Here is a 15,757-nt window from a genome sequence, read left to right as displayed (position 1 = left end):
ACAAAACTGAGATTTTCTCCTTGGAGGGTTGGGAGGGAATTTAAAAGAGAATGATTTAAAAGGGATTCTATCTTATTTAATGCTGTGTATCTAGTCCACCTGAAGTATCTGTGATCATTAATTTTCTGTGTCAACGTGGCTGGGTCACAGAGTTTCTGTGAGGGTGTCTTTGGATGAGATGACGATTTAAATCAGTGGGCTTTGAGTAAAGCAGATTGCCCTCCATAATGTGGGTGGGCCTCATCTGATCAGGTGAAGGTCCAAATAGAACAAAACACTGACATCCCCCTCACCCCCGAGCAGCCTTTGGACTTGAATTGCAACATCAGCTCTTCCCTGGGTCCCCAGCCTACCAGCCTACCCTGCTGATTTTGGACTTGCTAGCCTTCATAACTGCGCGAGCCAATTCCTTAAAATAAACCCCTCTCTCTCTCTCTATAAACACACACACACACACACACACACACACACACACCCCTATTGGTTCTATTTCTGGGAGAAACCTGCTTAAACACAGCGTCTATCCATTGGGGTACCCAGCCCATACAGACTCACTAACCTGAGAGCTGGCAGGTCATGTCCTTTAACTAGGGGTTTGGGGGCAATAACAGGAAGGGATGCCCTCTATTAAACACCCAAGATCAGGCAGATGCTGAGCCAGCTAGGGAGCCATCCCCATGAACTTGAAATGACACTCTAACATTTCCCCACCAGCATGACCCGGGGGACGGTGAGGTTGCCCTGCTGGAAAGAAAAGCAGGCTCCCAAACCTCTTGCCCTTCCGACTGGGGAACCTCTGATGACGTGTGTCTGCAGCTATGACACAGTCCAGCCGTGGAATTGGGAAACAGACCCCACACAATGAGAACTGCAGACTCATGCAGTCTTAGCTGAAAGGCGCTGTGTGATCATGCAGAACCGCCCCTGCCCCAGCCTCTGCCTGGATTATTTTTATAGCAACCAGTTTCCATTTGTATGGGCCCCAGGAATGGAGACCTCACCACTTCCTGACACGGCACCTGATAATCGGGCCCTAAACATTAGAAGAAGGTTTTCCAAACTTCAGTCACTGGCTTACCTCCTTCCTGAGTACCACCGTGAGATTTTACTTCATATGTGTCATTAAATAAACCCACTCTCTAACAGAAATACATGTATTTCAGGAAGAAATATTTTGCTCCTGGGAATGGAGAATCAGCATGACCTGCCACAGAGATTGATCGTGAAAATTAATAGCCACCCCCTGCAAAACAGTTCACAAGTTCTGGTTCAATGCTGTTGTCCACCAAAGGGCTGAGCGAAGACCTGCTCTGTCTGGTTAAAGAAGGAAAAGTAAGGTCGAAGAGACGTCTTCTTGATGGAATCCCTGGCGGCCAGTGGTTAGGACTCAGTGCTTTCACTGCCATGGACCTGGGTTCGATCCCTGGTCAGGGAACTAAGATCCCACAAGCCATGTGGCGTGCCCCCGCCCCACCCCCCAAAAAAGGAACAAAAACAACAGAGTGTGACAGCCATAAAATGGAATATTACTCAGCAATGAAAAGGAACAAAAGGAACAACACACTACATGTACAACACCATGGATGACTCACAAAACCTTATGCTGAGTGAAAGACGCCAGACTCAAAGAGTGCATACTGCCTGTGACATTGCGACTTATAAAAAAATATAGCTTTAAAAAAAAAAGAAAAAGGAAAACTAGAGTCGAAGAGGTATCTTCCCCTTGATGGAATCACAAGAGCTGAGAGAACATTGAAAAGGGAACCACTTTGTCATTGAGTGATTTAATGTCATTTAATGTCGTATCCAGCAGCACCTAAAATCACTCTAGCATCGTGCAGAAAACAGCCTTACGGAGGCTCTGCCTTCCGCGGATTCCAATTCTCTCTCAGGTGGTCCCCATGTGCCCATGGTCCTTCCCACCATCCCCCAGCCTACTCAGGTGGGCCCAACCTGTCCCAGACCTAGGAGCCTCGCTTAGCCCCAGGGGCCCTGGCCCCCAGCAACCTGCTCTAGATCTACAGGAATTTCACCAGTGGAAGTTTCTTAGGAGCCAGAAACTAGGACAGGACTGGACAGTGAATTAAAACCTGGGGAAGCAGAGAAACTGGAGGCCTCATCCACTGCTGCTGCGAGTGTAAAACGGCACATCCACTTTGTGAAACAGTCTGGCCGGTCCTCAAACAATTAAACATAGAGTTATCGTAGGAGTCAGCAATTCCACTCCTGGGTAAATACCCAAGAGAAATGAAAACACTAGCACAGAGAACTATACTCACGATCTTGTAATAACCTACAATGGAAAAGAATCTAAAAAATAATATATATATGTACATATATATATATATACACACAATAACTGAATCACTTTGCTATACACCTGAAACTAACACAACATTGTAAATCAACTATATTTCAATAAAAAATTTTTAAAAAGGAAACGAAAACACATGAGCAACAGAAACGTACAGGAATGTTTACAGCAGCGTTATTCACAATAGCCAAAGGGTGGAAACCACCCAAATGTCCATCAACTCATGAATGGATAAACCAAACGGGTTATATCCACACAACAGAGTATTATTAGGCCATAAAAAGAAATGAAGTACTGATAGACTCCACAACACGGATGAACCTTGAAGACATTATGCGAAGCCGAAGAAACCAGACCCAAAAGATCACACAGAGTACGATTCCATTTACACAAAATGTCCAGAATAGCAAATCAAGAGGGACAGAAGGCAAATCTGTGGTTAATTAGGGCTCAGGGGGATGGGAAAATAGGAGGGTGATCTCTAAAGGGTACGGGGGGGTTCTTCTGGCCGTGGTGAAATGTTCCAAAATTGACCGTGGGGATGGTTGCACATATCTGTGGATATACTAATATATACTGAACTGTACTTTTAAAAACTCATTAAGAAAGAGATTTTAAGAAGTACAATGAGAGAGCTCTGAGTTCACTGGAGGCTGGTATTTCAACACCCCCAACCCCCTGGGTCTGACACAAGGACACTTAAGAGCCCTCTGTGGCCCCTGAGGTGGGACGGAGGGTAGAAACCATGGGTCAGGACCCCAGGCCTCGAGTTGGTCTGAGCGAGAAGTCCCACCCCACCCACCATGGCGCCCAAAGGTGACCATCCCACACCTACAACTGACCACCCACCCCTAGCTGAGACTGATCCAGCCCCTCACTTTCCAGGACACCCCAAGAGTTGGGGAGCATGTGACCCCATTTCCCAGCCGTCCCGAGCATACAGTAGGTGCCACCCGAGGACATGAGCACATGGACCACTCACTCAGTCCTGACCCTCACAGAGCGCCCCAAAGAGCAGGCGGGATGAGTCAGGACCCCAAGCTGTGCCCTTCCTTCCCCAAGGTCGGGGGGAAGAAGACTGAGCTTGCTTTCCCCCTCGCACCCAGGGCACCAGGATGTTTGCACGAGCTGTTCCCTGTCTAGAAAGTTCTTAGATCTGGGGGTGAATGGCTCCTTCCCTTCATCCAGCCTCAACTCCAAAGCCCCCTCCTCAGAGAAGCCTTCCCAGACCATCCAAGATAAGTGACCCTGTTTTATTTTCCTTAAACCACTGCACATCACCTGCTGTTTCCTTCTTGATCTCTAGTCCCTTCTTTTGTTCTGTCTCGTCCCTCTTGACTGCAGGCAGGGGCTTACGTCTGTTTTGTCCCTGCTGTGACAGTGCCTGGCACACGGTGGCTCGAGGGATGGTGACCTGTCAGGTGCTCTCCTCCCGACTCAGGCCTCACCCGGAAGGCCCAGAGCAGCGAGGAGGTGATGACCGGGAGAGTGTCCAGTGAGGGGCCCTCACTGGTGATGAAGGCTCGGCACCCTCCTGTCCCTCGGGATTCTCACGGCCTCCGGCTCATCTCTGAGGGCAGGAGCGTGAATATTCTGAGGTCCCTCATCCCCTGCCTGCAAACTGCAGAAAAAGCACCTGGGACAACACAGGTGAGGTTGGGGGGGGCTCAGGCCAGGCTCCGGGGCACACCTGGGGCCGTGAGCCCAGGGAATGGGGAGCATAACTTCCCAGGCATCTCCAGACTTCTCGAAATTCCTGGGGAGAAGGGGAAGCTGCGAGTCCTTAGCAGCCAATATTCACCGCAGCTGGGGGTGGGCACATCATCCAGTAAAGGGGACCTGGATGGGTCACCAATGGTGTCAACACTACCACCATCATTCTGCCCTGTGTCCCACCTGTACTATTCATGACCCACACTGTCTTTAAAACACGAGTCTCGGACTTTCCTGGTGGCGCAGTGGTTAAGAATCTGCCTGCCAATGCGGGGGACATGGGTTCGATCCCTGGTCTGGGAAGATCCCATGCGTGGAGCAGCTGAGCCCATGTGCCACAACTACTGAAGCCCGTGCGCCCTAGAGCCTGCGTGCTGCAACTACTGAAGCCCGAATGCCTAGAGCCCGTGCTCCGCAACAAGAGAAGCCACCTCAATGAGAAGCCCGCGCACCGCAACGAAGAGTAGCCCCCGCTCGCCCCCGCTCGCTGCAACTAGAGAAAGCTCACACGCAGCAACGGAGACCCAACACAGCCAAAAAAACCCAAACCAACCACGAGACTCACTTGATTAATTTTTCAATGTGTATTATACCATAAATGGAAAATCAGTGTCACTTGCCAAGAGACTGACATTTTACTAATACACTTTAAAAAAAATATGAGCGTATTACAGTTTGTAACCTTGCCTGTATGCTACAGAAATCATCTCCAAATGCCTGTGGGCGTGCAGACCACACTCTGGGCGGGAGGATGATTAAGTCTCTTCTGGGCTCCGGCCTAGAAGAATGTGACCCCGTGTCACGCTCACATAAAGGGACGCTGACCGTGCCACTTGGGCCTGATGCCCTCCAGGCAGGACCAACTACAGGAGGGGGAGGGAGCCGCTGCCCAAGCCCCTCCCCCACCCCTCCCCCACCCCACCCCTGCAACCTACAGCTGGCTCCTCACCCAAGGTGTGAGGGCCCCCCTTCTGCCACCCCTCCCTGGGGTGGGCTAAAAAGCAGGAAGCCGGGAGGACACCCTCTCTCATCTATTCATGCAACAGATATATTGAGCACCTACGGCACCCTTAGCTCTGGGCTGGATGCTGGTGTTACCCCAGGGAACTCAACAGATCCGGTCCCTCAAACAAAGACCATCAGAAGTAATGGAAGTGATTACCGATTAGACAGAGGGTTCCTGTCCAAAGCAGAGTTCCCAGAACACCCTTCTCCATTCCACACACACGTGAAATACAGGAATCGAGATGGTTTTGCCCAGGGGAGGGGTGGGCATGAGTTCTGTTCTCTGTGACCAGGCTGTTAAGGGCAAAAGACCCTCATGTGGTCCAGCACCCTTAGGACTGAGAAAGCTGACTTTGGAGGAAGAACACCGGCCTCCAAGACACCCACTGGCACATCTGCAGCAAAGGCACTTTCTTGGCCCAAAGGGGCAGGATTGTTTCAAGAGGACACATATAACTGTATTGAAAAAGAGGGATGTTGATGGGATATACCCATCCAATAGAGCAGGGTCTGTGGGGTACATGAGACTTGGGTTCAATCCTAACCCCAAATTTTTAAGACCCCATTTCTTCATCTATAGGGCAGGGGTAGTCATTACCTCATATGGTTGTTGTTCGTTTTAAATGAGATGGAGGATGTAATGCACATGGCCCAAGCTGCTCTGCACCTATAAATGCTATACTAATAGCAATGGTAAATTATTGCTATTAAGACTGGCAAAATGTAAGTCATTTTCTCCTATTCTCAAACACCAACCTAAAGCACAGTTCCTGGGCTTCCTGGTGGCGCAGTGGTTGAGAGCCCGCCTGCCGATGCAGGGGACACGGGTTCGTGCCCCGATCCGGGAAAATCCCACATGCCGCGGAGCGGCTGGGCCCGTGAGCCATGGCCGCTAAGCCTGCGCGTCCGGAGCCTGTGCTCCGCAGCGGGAGAGGCCACAACAGTGAGAGGCCCGCGTACCGCAAAAAAAAACAAAAAAATTAAAGCACAGTTCCTGACCCAGGTCTTTATGTGTTTCTCTGAATTTTCTTCAAAGGCCCAGACTCCCATTCTCAATGGTCTCCTCGATACCTTTCCAGAGATCTCATAATGGCCCTATTAACACACCTTAAATGTACCACGTTGCCCGCTCCCCAAACCACCCCTTGTCTGTTAACAGCACCCAGACAGGAAACCCATCACGCCCGTGAGGGGTCCACAAAGGGATGTTTCAAGAGTCATGTTCCATGGGGGCTGGATGGTACACGTCCCGGTTACCTTGCCCCTGAATTACTGCACTGCTGCCACCTAGTCTGTCTACCATGCCCTCCCACTCCTAAAGTCCCCCGCCCCAAAACCTACAAAACTCGCACTGCTTACTGAATTCAGGGAAGACTATTTCATTATTATTGAACTTCACGTACACACGTAATCCGTGAATATATTCTGTCTGTTACAAACAAGACTGGAGTCCCGTGGCCCATTCCTTCCTCTCCCCTCTCCCCACGGCAGCCACAATGATCGATTCTGATGTATCCTTCCAGCCACTTTTCTTGCATACATGTAATAGGTACGAGGCCACAGGAATGCGGCGACATTTATAAATAGCCTATTTCTTCATATATTGTTTCGCTACTTGCGCTTTCTTTTTTAGTTCAATAGTGTCTTATAGGTTTTTCTATATTGGTACACAGAGACGAACCTCGAGGTTTTTTTTCTCTGCGATCCAAATTTTTAAAAAAATTTTTATTGAAAATACAGTTGACATACGATATGTTAGTTTCAGGTGTGCTACCTAGTGATTTGACCTTTGCACACATTTCGAAATCATCTCCCCAAGTCTAGTGGTTCAATATATTACATCCCATGGCTTAATCACTGGAGGTTTGTACCTCTGAATCCCCTTCACCTATTTTGCCCCTCCCACCCACCCTGCACCTTGTTCTTTCTAACTTCTGTAACATGACTGATGGATTAGTTGCTTCTAGGTTATTTCCACTTTTTTCCTTTTTCTCTCTCTTTTTCATCCCAACATTGCTGTGTGAACATCATCATGCCTGCCTCCCTAGCCAGGTTCATTGGGATGTGGAGGGAAGCCCCCTTCGCCTTCGCCCTCCCAGCTCTGCCCCCCCAGCCCTGCGCTCCCTTCCCACACCTTGCACTGCAGGCTAACTGGACGCTCAAGGCTTCTCAGGCAGGGCTCCCGCCTGCAGCCTCGGCCTTTTCTTTCCCTCCCTTCTGCAAACCCGGAAACATCACTGCCCAGGGAAATTCTAGGGACTCTTCCGAGTCCATCTCCAGTCCTACAGCCTTAAGGAAACTCTTGAACACCACGACATGGGCTTCCCTGAAACCCCATCTCGTGACCCCGGTCCTGGCACCTACATCCTTGGACCCACCATCCTCTTCGCTGGACTGTAACCTGCTTTGAATAGAGGGAAATCCCTCTTTGCCTACACAGCTCACTGCCCAGTCACTTAATAGCAGCCCTCAAGATGAGAGTGGGCAAGCCAGCCCCTCCCCCGGCTTTCCTTTGGTTCAAGCAAACCACAAATATCTCAAGCCACTTCCATGTATAATACATCAATACACCGACTCCTCCGATCCCTGGAACAACCGTCCAAGGTCATCCAGGCAGCACGATGACCCTCATCAAAGATGGGGAGGACTCCCTTGGAAACTGAGTGGCGGGTTTGGTCTGAAGCTGAACCTCGGGGCCTCTTTGCAGAAGACGAGCTTGGGTGGGGAGCTTACAGACATTTCAGGTTTAGTCATGTTGTCAAAAGGATGAACATCTCAGCCCCAGTTATGCGAACTCCCAAAAGGCAGTCAGTCACTCCTGCACTAAGGTTTGTGCCAAATCCAAGGATCACCTGTGCTTATTAATTATATCCTCCCATTATTTAAAAAAAATGCTTTAAAGTTTAAAATATCAACTTAAGTTTCACCCTACACAGTAGTGAAACTATGGGTCTGTGTGCTGTTTGTGTTTTTTTCCCAACTACCAACTGAGAAAAAGACATAATTATTCTTTTTCGTTTCATGTTCAGCTGTGAACTTTTTAAAACGATCTTGGTTACCACCAGTGATAACACGCTTTGGGAAACGTTCATTAGAATAAGATGAATGAGACTTTGGGTCATATTTATTCTCTGCAAAATTTTTAAACTAATTTCATTTTAAGGAAAGCGAGCCCTCCAGAGAAGTTTGTGATCAGAAGCGCCAGAAAGAGAAACCTTCAAAGCGACTTCTCTATCAGGCAAACTTACTTGCTCTTAGGCTACAAGCAATTTTCACTGAGGGACTTAACTTGTCCATCTCTGCATCCTGCAGGGTGATAGATGTTTCATATCCACATTTCTCAGAACAATCTTGACGCCAAATATCACACCGGCGACCGCTCCCTCAGCTCTAGACCCAGGAGTGCTAGGAAGCTTCTAGAAGCTGATGTCATCCAACCTGTCTGAGGAGGGCAGGAAGCTGGGCAATCTCTTCACCCTCTGTCCCCTTTTGGATCAACAGAAACCCAGCCTCCCCAGGAAAGTGAGAGCCCTGGAAATTCAACTATTCAGGTCAACAACTCCTTGTTAAACCCTTGAGATACCACGTGAACAAACCACGTGTCTTCGGATGGGAAGACGGTCCTCCTCCAGCCTCCGTCTTCCTACTCACCCCCGCCCCCAGGATGGACGACATCGTCAGAGCCCGACAGCTGTGGCCGGGAGCGACCCAATGCCAGTGGGAAGTGACCCACTGCCTGAGCATGGCTCCCGGCCCACCTTTCCCCGATCAGCATACCAGACGGACGACACATGCCATAAGGGTCCCTGACCCTGGGGACCTGGCCTGGAAACCCACTGACCACTCCCAGCCATCAAGCTCCTCAGCAGTGAGTCCCCAGACCCAGATCTCGTCCAGGTACTGCCGCCAACTTGCTGAGTGACCTCGGGTGAGTCACTCCACCTCTCTGAGCATCCTTAGCTGGCAAACTGGGACTTTCTAAGGCCCTTTTGTCCCTGAAAATCTTAGTCCATGGCTGCCCTGAATGCAGAGTGCTCTCACCTCTCCCACCCTCTGCCCAAGGCTTGGCTGCCTGGAAGAGCCCCAGTGGCTGGAGCAGAGCAGAGCTAGTGCTGCCATGGGTGTTGGGTTACCAGGCCGGCACTCTCCCTGGGTAGCAGCTCTGTCTCGGATATTTTTAGACTCCCCCCTCGGCCTGTCCCTAACAAGTGCCAGATACATCTGACAATTCGCCCCATGGGTCAGTCCTGCCAAAACTGCACTTTTGGGTCACTCCTGCAGGGAGCAGACTCCATCGCTCCTGGGGTGAGAAAGGGAGCCTCCTCTTCCCACCACCCCTATTCCTACCCCCATCCTTCCCTGGACAAGATGAAGCCAACATCCAAGCGTCAGGCTCCAGTTCTGTCTAAGGTGCCAGCTGCCCTCGCTCCCTGTTCCAGCTGCTGCTGCCAATTGCCTAAGCCCAGTAAGACGTCCCCGGAGCCCATCCTCCTGCACTGGAGTCCCGTCGCCGACCTTTAACTGCCTCTTCTGGAAGGACTCTGCTCCGCAGTCCCAATGCCTGGGACCGCACCCCACCTTTGGGGGATGGCTGCCACCACCCCGTAGCTGGGGAGCCCACCCCCATCCCGCCTTAGGCCCCGAAGCCCATGTCAGAGGCCTCACTTGTCCACAGAGCTGGGCAGCGGCCGCATGTTGCAACACACACACACACACACACAACTATGTGCACCTCCCCAGGACAGTGGCTGCACTCCTGCCCTCCAGACGAATCCCGCCAAGCAGCCAGCAATCTACCGCCACCCCATCTGGCCTGGAAAGGCATTCATGTATTTTTGTCTCGACAGACTTCCCTTCCTGGTCATGTCTGGCAGAGTTTACTATGACACAGAGGCGGCCTCAGCTGTGCCCCCTTCAACCAGGAAGGCCGCAGAGGGCAGGAGAGTCAGCACGCGCCTGGGGTGAGAAATTGGCCTGTTGAGCCTCCTGTGAATCACCTGTTGCTGGAAAATGGCGAGTCCGTGCGCACACACGCGTGGTTTCAGCTCCTGCCCTGCAGATATCATGCGCACGGCAGAGAAAGGAAATCTAGGTGAAACACTCACCTCCATTCCAGAAACAAAGGGCCTTAGACACTACTTGTGTGTGCAGGGGAGTGGCGGGGAGGGCTGGATGGTTGTGCCCTGTGTTTACAGTTAGTGGCCGCAGACCCCTCAGCCCCTCAAGAGCTGTGCCCTAAACTGGGGCCGGGGAGCCAGAAGAGGGCTCGGGCCCTCCCCTCTGGGTGGGGCAGTGCAGTGTCAGCCCCACCCGGCTGGCCCTGCCCTCACCGCCCCCCCCACCGTGGGACACCTCTGCGGCTTCCAACACGAACACCTGTCCCCAGATTTTGGGTGAATCTCAGTTTCCCCACTGGAGGGACAGAGGCGGCTACAGGCTATGCGGCCCACGCCCGGCCTCCCCTCCCCAATTCCCGGCGGGGCTGGAGGCAGCTGATCCAAAAACCGTCAGTGGGAAAACAGGTTCCGCACCTTCCTGCCACCCCCACGCCCCTCCCTCTGCTGTGGCCTTGGTATCTGCCAAGGGCCCCGTGGGTGTCTGGGCCCTGATTTCCCCAGGAGGGTCTCCCCCTGACTCTTCAAAACCCACCAGGGCATCTCCGGGTGGAAAAATGGGGAGGGCTTGTGGGGAAGCGCATGGAGGTTCAAAGCCTGGCTCTTGGCACGTCACTCGCTCAGGGACCTTGAGAAACTGACTTAAGGTCTCTGACCTGGCTTTCCCCACCTGCAGCCCAGGAGTGGGGATGGGCCGGCGCAGGGGGAGGCTTCCAGGAACGCTGGAGGGCACGGGGCAGCGCGCTCCATCAGAGGCTGATGGAGCGTCATCATGGGCCTGGGAAGAGAAAGGCCAGTTGAGCTTCCCTGTGAATCACCTGTTGCTGGAAAATGGCGAGTCCGTGCGCACACACTTGTGGTTTCAGTTCCTGCCCTGAAGATATCATGCGCACGGCAGAGAAAGGAAATCTAGGTGAAACACTCACCTCCATTCCAGAAACAAAGGGCCTTAGACACTACTTGTGTGTGCAGGGGAGTGGCGGGGAGGGCTGGATGGTTGTGCCCTGTGTTTACAGTTAGTGGCCGCAGACCCCTGTGGCAGCTCCATCAGCTGTGGCAGCTCCATCAGCTGTAGCGGCTCCATCAGAGGCTCCATCAGCTTCTGTCCCCTTCCTTGTCCCTTCCAGCCTCCTGGGGAAACCTGGCTCGTGTCCCTTCCTCACCCGCCGTCCACTTCCTTACTGAGGCCAAATTCTGGGGAGAGGTGGCCAGCAACCGTGAGCGGATTCTGGAATTTCTAACTGAATCAAACTGAAGCACAGGTGGCTGCACACTCTCTGTTTAATTGTGGTAAAATATACATCACAGAATATTGAGCACTTTAACCACTTTTAAGTGTAGAATCCAGTGGCATTAAATACACTTACAGTGTCGTGGAACCATCACCACTCCCTATACCCCAAATGTTTTCATCCCCCCAGCTCTGTACCCACTAGCAATAACTCCCCATCCCTCTCTGCCAGCCCCAGGTACCTCTGCTCCACTTTCTGACGCTCTGAATTTGCCTATTCTAAGTGCTTCCTGTCAGTGAAATCATACAATATTGGGGCTACCAGCTGCTTAAGACCCTCTCCAAGGCCATTACCTTACTCCTCACTCTGCCTGTCACTTTTTAGACTGGCCTCTGCATTTTAGACACAACTAAGTTAAAAGATCACCCCACCTCACCCCACATACACATCTTTGCAGCTCGGGAGGGGGCACTGCCCCTTTTCCCAAACCTGAAACTGGGCTGTCATTCTTGTTCCAAAGTAAGAGGTGGGTCCTGTAGTCCGGAGGGAGGGCTTTGCTCTCTGTAGTCTCCCTCAGGCACAGGTGCCCCCAACTAACCCCCATTTATGAGGTTCCCATGTCAGTCCCAAATTAGGGCCTCCCTGAGGTATATTTAGGACCCTGGATTTGGGGAGAGTGTGTAGTCCTCCTGTATACGAGCTCTAGGCTCCCCCTTCTCCGGACCCATGGGTGGGGCCCTCGTAGCCCCCCAAGCCCAACCGGAGTGGAGAGGGGACAGGCGTCATCCAAGCAGTGCCTCCAGCTCCTCCGCTCGTCCAACCTAAGGCAGTTGCTCCCTGCCGCTGGGGGGCGCAACGGAGCCGCCGCCGGGGCCGAGAGGGGACCCAATGACCCAGCCAGGGCGCAGCGGGTCCGGCGCGCTCCGTGAGGCGGGGGACCGTGCGCCAAGGCGCCGGGGGACTTCACACGACGAGAGGAGGGCTACCCGGGACTCCGAGAACCCTGGGAGTGGAGTTGGCGGGGGCGAGGGGAGTCGCCCTGACTCCTCCCCAAACTTTTCCCGCCCGCCTCGACGCAAAAGGCGAAGGAAGCAGTCCGGGGGTGGGGAGGTGGAATTCGGGGTCCCGAGCGAGCTCGGCGCAGGCGGGAAGTCCGCGCCCTCGCAATCTGGCAGAGGAACAGTGGATTTTCGGCAGGGAGGGGCCTCGGCCCCTCCCGGTCCGCCACCAATTGCAGGGACCTCTCTCGGTCCGGTAAGTGCAGTGGCTGGCGACCCCGCTGCCCCGTCGCTCGCAGCCCGGAGCCCCCCGCTACCTGCGCGCGGCTCCCGGGCGAGACCCCGACTCACCGGACTCTGGCGGCTGGACAGACAGTCGGGCTGGGGCGCGAGGCGAGGCCGCCGGACTGTTTTGAAGCTCTGGGCTGGGACTGCGCGCCCTCCCTCCTCCCTCTCCGTGGCGCCGAGCCGCCTCCCCACGTCCCCCCTCCTTCCCCGACCCCGCCTCCCGGGTCGTGATGTCAGGAGCCCGGAGAGCAGAGTGGGAGGGACCGCGGGAAGCGGGTGGGGGACACTGGAGAGAAAGGCCGGAGCCTGGGGAGCGCCCCCAGCCCCAGCCCGCCTCCCTGCGCTACTTGGGCCAAGTTTAGGGCAGAGCTGGTAGCGCAGTTCTGGGGAAAGAGGGAGAAATCCGAGCTTCCTCGCAGCTGGAAGGCATTCCGCGCTGCGCTCGCCCTTACGGGTTTCCAGCTGCCCCTCCTCTCCTGCCCTTCTTCTCCCCCGTTCTTCTCTTCCCTTCCGGTAAGGGTTAAGGACGAGTATTCTGGAATCCGACTCCCTACTTTAGAACCCCTTCCCTGGCACTTTTCTTAACTTAGTGATCTCCTTAATTTTGCCTGCCTCAGTATCCCCTTCTGGAAATGGAAGTCACAATAGGACCTCTTTCCTTGGGTTGTTGTAAGGCCTGAAAGTGTCATACCTGCGCGGTGCCTGGTACATAGTAAGTGCTCAGTTAATCTTAGCTATGGTTATTTTTATTTGCCGACATAGAGTCTCTGGCCTTGGTGGGAGGTGTCAGGGCAACCAGGGACGCAGTCTTAGGACTCCTCCAGGGTCTCACTCACACAAACCATCTTTTGACCCCGCAGTTCTGGAATCTACTGTCCCTGGCAATGACATCAAAAGACAAGGAAATGTCTTTCTCTCCAGCCTCAGTTTCCCCATCTGGGAACTGAGAGGGCTGATCTGCCCTGGAGGTTCTTATGGGATGGGGGAAAAGACCAGAGGGGCCTGAGCCCCATCTGTGGGGCTGTGGAGTAGGGAGGGAGGAGTTACTGTATTGAAACACTGAAGCAATTCCAAAACAGGACCACAGCATATTACAGTATATTTTAAGCTTTTAACTGAACACAGTGATGTTATTTGCACGCACCCCAAAATATAAGGCAATGGACTTGTGCTACTAACAAAAGAATTAGAAACCCTTTTAAGAAATGCTAACTTATTATGCAGTAGCTGGTCTGGCTGGGACGCCATGCTTAAACTTTCTGATGCGTCTTTTTTCAATCCTGTTGGGGAAGTCTGCAAGGCGAGAGCCTCCTTGGGTCTAAATTAGAAATCCTTAGGCGATTTGAGGCCCCTTCCAAAGGGGCACCCCACACCCCATCTTGAGGTTCCCCAGCTGGCCTAGTGTCTGACCTGCCACATCTCTTTTACTTTTGAAATTCTATGGCTAATCAAGACTTTCATCTCCCAAGCAAGAGATTCTGTGTAGGGCTGGAGAGGGGGTAGGAAGGTGTTCGTTTGAACTGAGACCCCACATAAAAGGGGAGGAGAGTGGGGTCTGGCTGCTGCAGAGGAGGGCCATGCAGGGCCCACCCACCAGCAGGGACAGTGATGCCTGCCTGTCCCATGGCCACCTGGAGGACAGAGAAAACCCAAAAGTCTCTCCCAGAATGGACAGTCCAGGTAGAGGCTGCAGCAGGTGGATTTCTGCCGTTTGCTGAGCCCTCACTCTGTGCCAGTTACTTTACAAATACTGTCATCAATATAACACAACAGTCCATGAAGGAACTAAGGTTCAGAGAGGCTACCTAAGTAACTCGCCCAAAGGCCCTATTCAAGGGATCGAGCGTGGATGCGAAGTCAGACTGACTGTGGCAAACCCCGCTCTCCTCCTCCCACTATATCGCTATTTACAAAACGCTCACCAGGGTCAAGCCATAATTTCTACCATACCCACTAGCCACCTGAACAAGTATTCACTTAATATTTTTCCCTAAGTCAACTCTATTTATTTAACTATATTTATTTTTAAAAAGGAAGCCCTATATCATCACGGTAAACAGGAAACCAATTCCAACCACCAAAAATAGAAGACAAACTTACAAATATAAACACTACCCAGAGAAAACAGTGTGAGTACATTCTAACCAGATACTGTTGCTTGAGAGAGTCCACGAACCTGAGGTTTAGGGTCTATTAAAAAGGGAGATCAACAAGAGTAAGATGGGTGTTAGACTCGCGCTAAGCACAGAAGGAGACTTTCTCCTTCTAATCAGAACTATTGCAAGATCACTGGAAAAGGGAATTACGTTCCCACGCCATGACTCAAGGCTGGGCAATGCCTCCTCCTCCAAAAATCACCTCCCATTTGCCTTCTGGTGGGGCATGCCCCACACGAGGAAGAACCTGGCCAGACACCAAGATGCCTCTCTAGGACCCAGAGAAAGGAATGATTGATTGCATCTATCGTTTGTTTGCAAACCTTCTCCAGAGCCCCACCTACCTGTGCAATTCACCTGCTCCTTGCACCTCTTAGTTTTCTCTCTTCAAATATACACCTGTCTCTCCAGGAAGATTGGAGGCAGAAACCTGCCTTATACCCACTGTATCCCCACTCCTGGTGTGTCAGTAATAAGTTTGAATCCTCAACATGGTGTGGGGGAAAAGTAAGAGTGTGTTCAACTGAGTTCTGGGTCCCAATTCTTCGCCCCGCTATATAGTAGTGTATATCCACACTGCAACTATAATCTCCTGGCTAGGAGAGCATACTCACCCCCTTGGCCTTGAGTTAAACCACGTGACTGGTTTTGGCCAATGAGATATTAGCAGATGTGACACATGCAAAGGCTGGGAATGTGCTTGAGCGGTAGGGCTTGCCCTCTTGTGCTTTTGCCATTTGTATAAGCAGAATAAACCTCCAGTAGTCCATTGGCCCCAGAAAAATGAGACATGGGAGCAGAGCTTCCCTACATGACCCACGGAACTTCCATATGGGGCTCAGGCTGCTCTAGCCAAGCTGCAGACACATGAATGAGAAATGATGTCTATTCTTGCACGTCACTGAGGCATCACAGTTGTGTTTCACAGCTGTAGCTG

General features: G+C 52.3%; 1 protein-coding gene and 1 non-coding gene across 2 annotated transcripts in view; one reads left to right on the top strand and one right to left on the bottom strand.

The window, feature by feature from the left end:
• EMP2 (epithelial membrane protein 2) overlaps window positions 1-12,857 on the bottom strand; it is a 39,716-nt gene extending 26,859 nt beyond the window's left edge. The window contains exon 1 of the mRNA XM_030883933.3: window positions 12,728-12,857. The gene's annotated coding sequence lies outside the window, so the exon portion shown is untranslated. The remainder of the gene's footprint in view (window positions 1-12,727) is intronic.
• Window positions 106-181, top strand: LOC115867696 (small nucleolar RNA SNORD66). The gene has a single exon (XR_004045235.1). It is a non-coding gene; the product is annotated as a small nucleolar RNA SNORD66 (small nucleolar RNA).
• Window positions 12,858-15,757: the final 2,900 nt, after the last annotated feature.

This window comes from Globicephala melas, chromosome 15 (genome assembly GCF_963455315.2).
Source record: "Globicephala melas chromosome 15, mGloMel1.2, whole genome shotgun sequence".
Taxonomy (NCBI): Eukaryota; Metazoa; Chordata; class Mammalia; order Artiodactyla; family Delphinidae; genus Globicephala; species Globicephala melas.
Note: the sequence above shows the minus strand (reverse complement) of the source record. Positions and strands in the feature narration are given on the sequence as shown.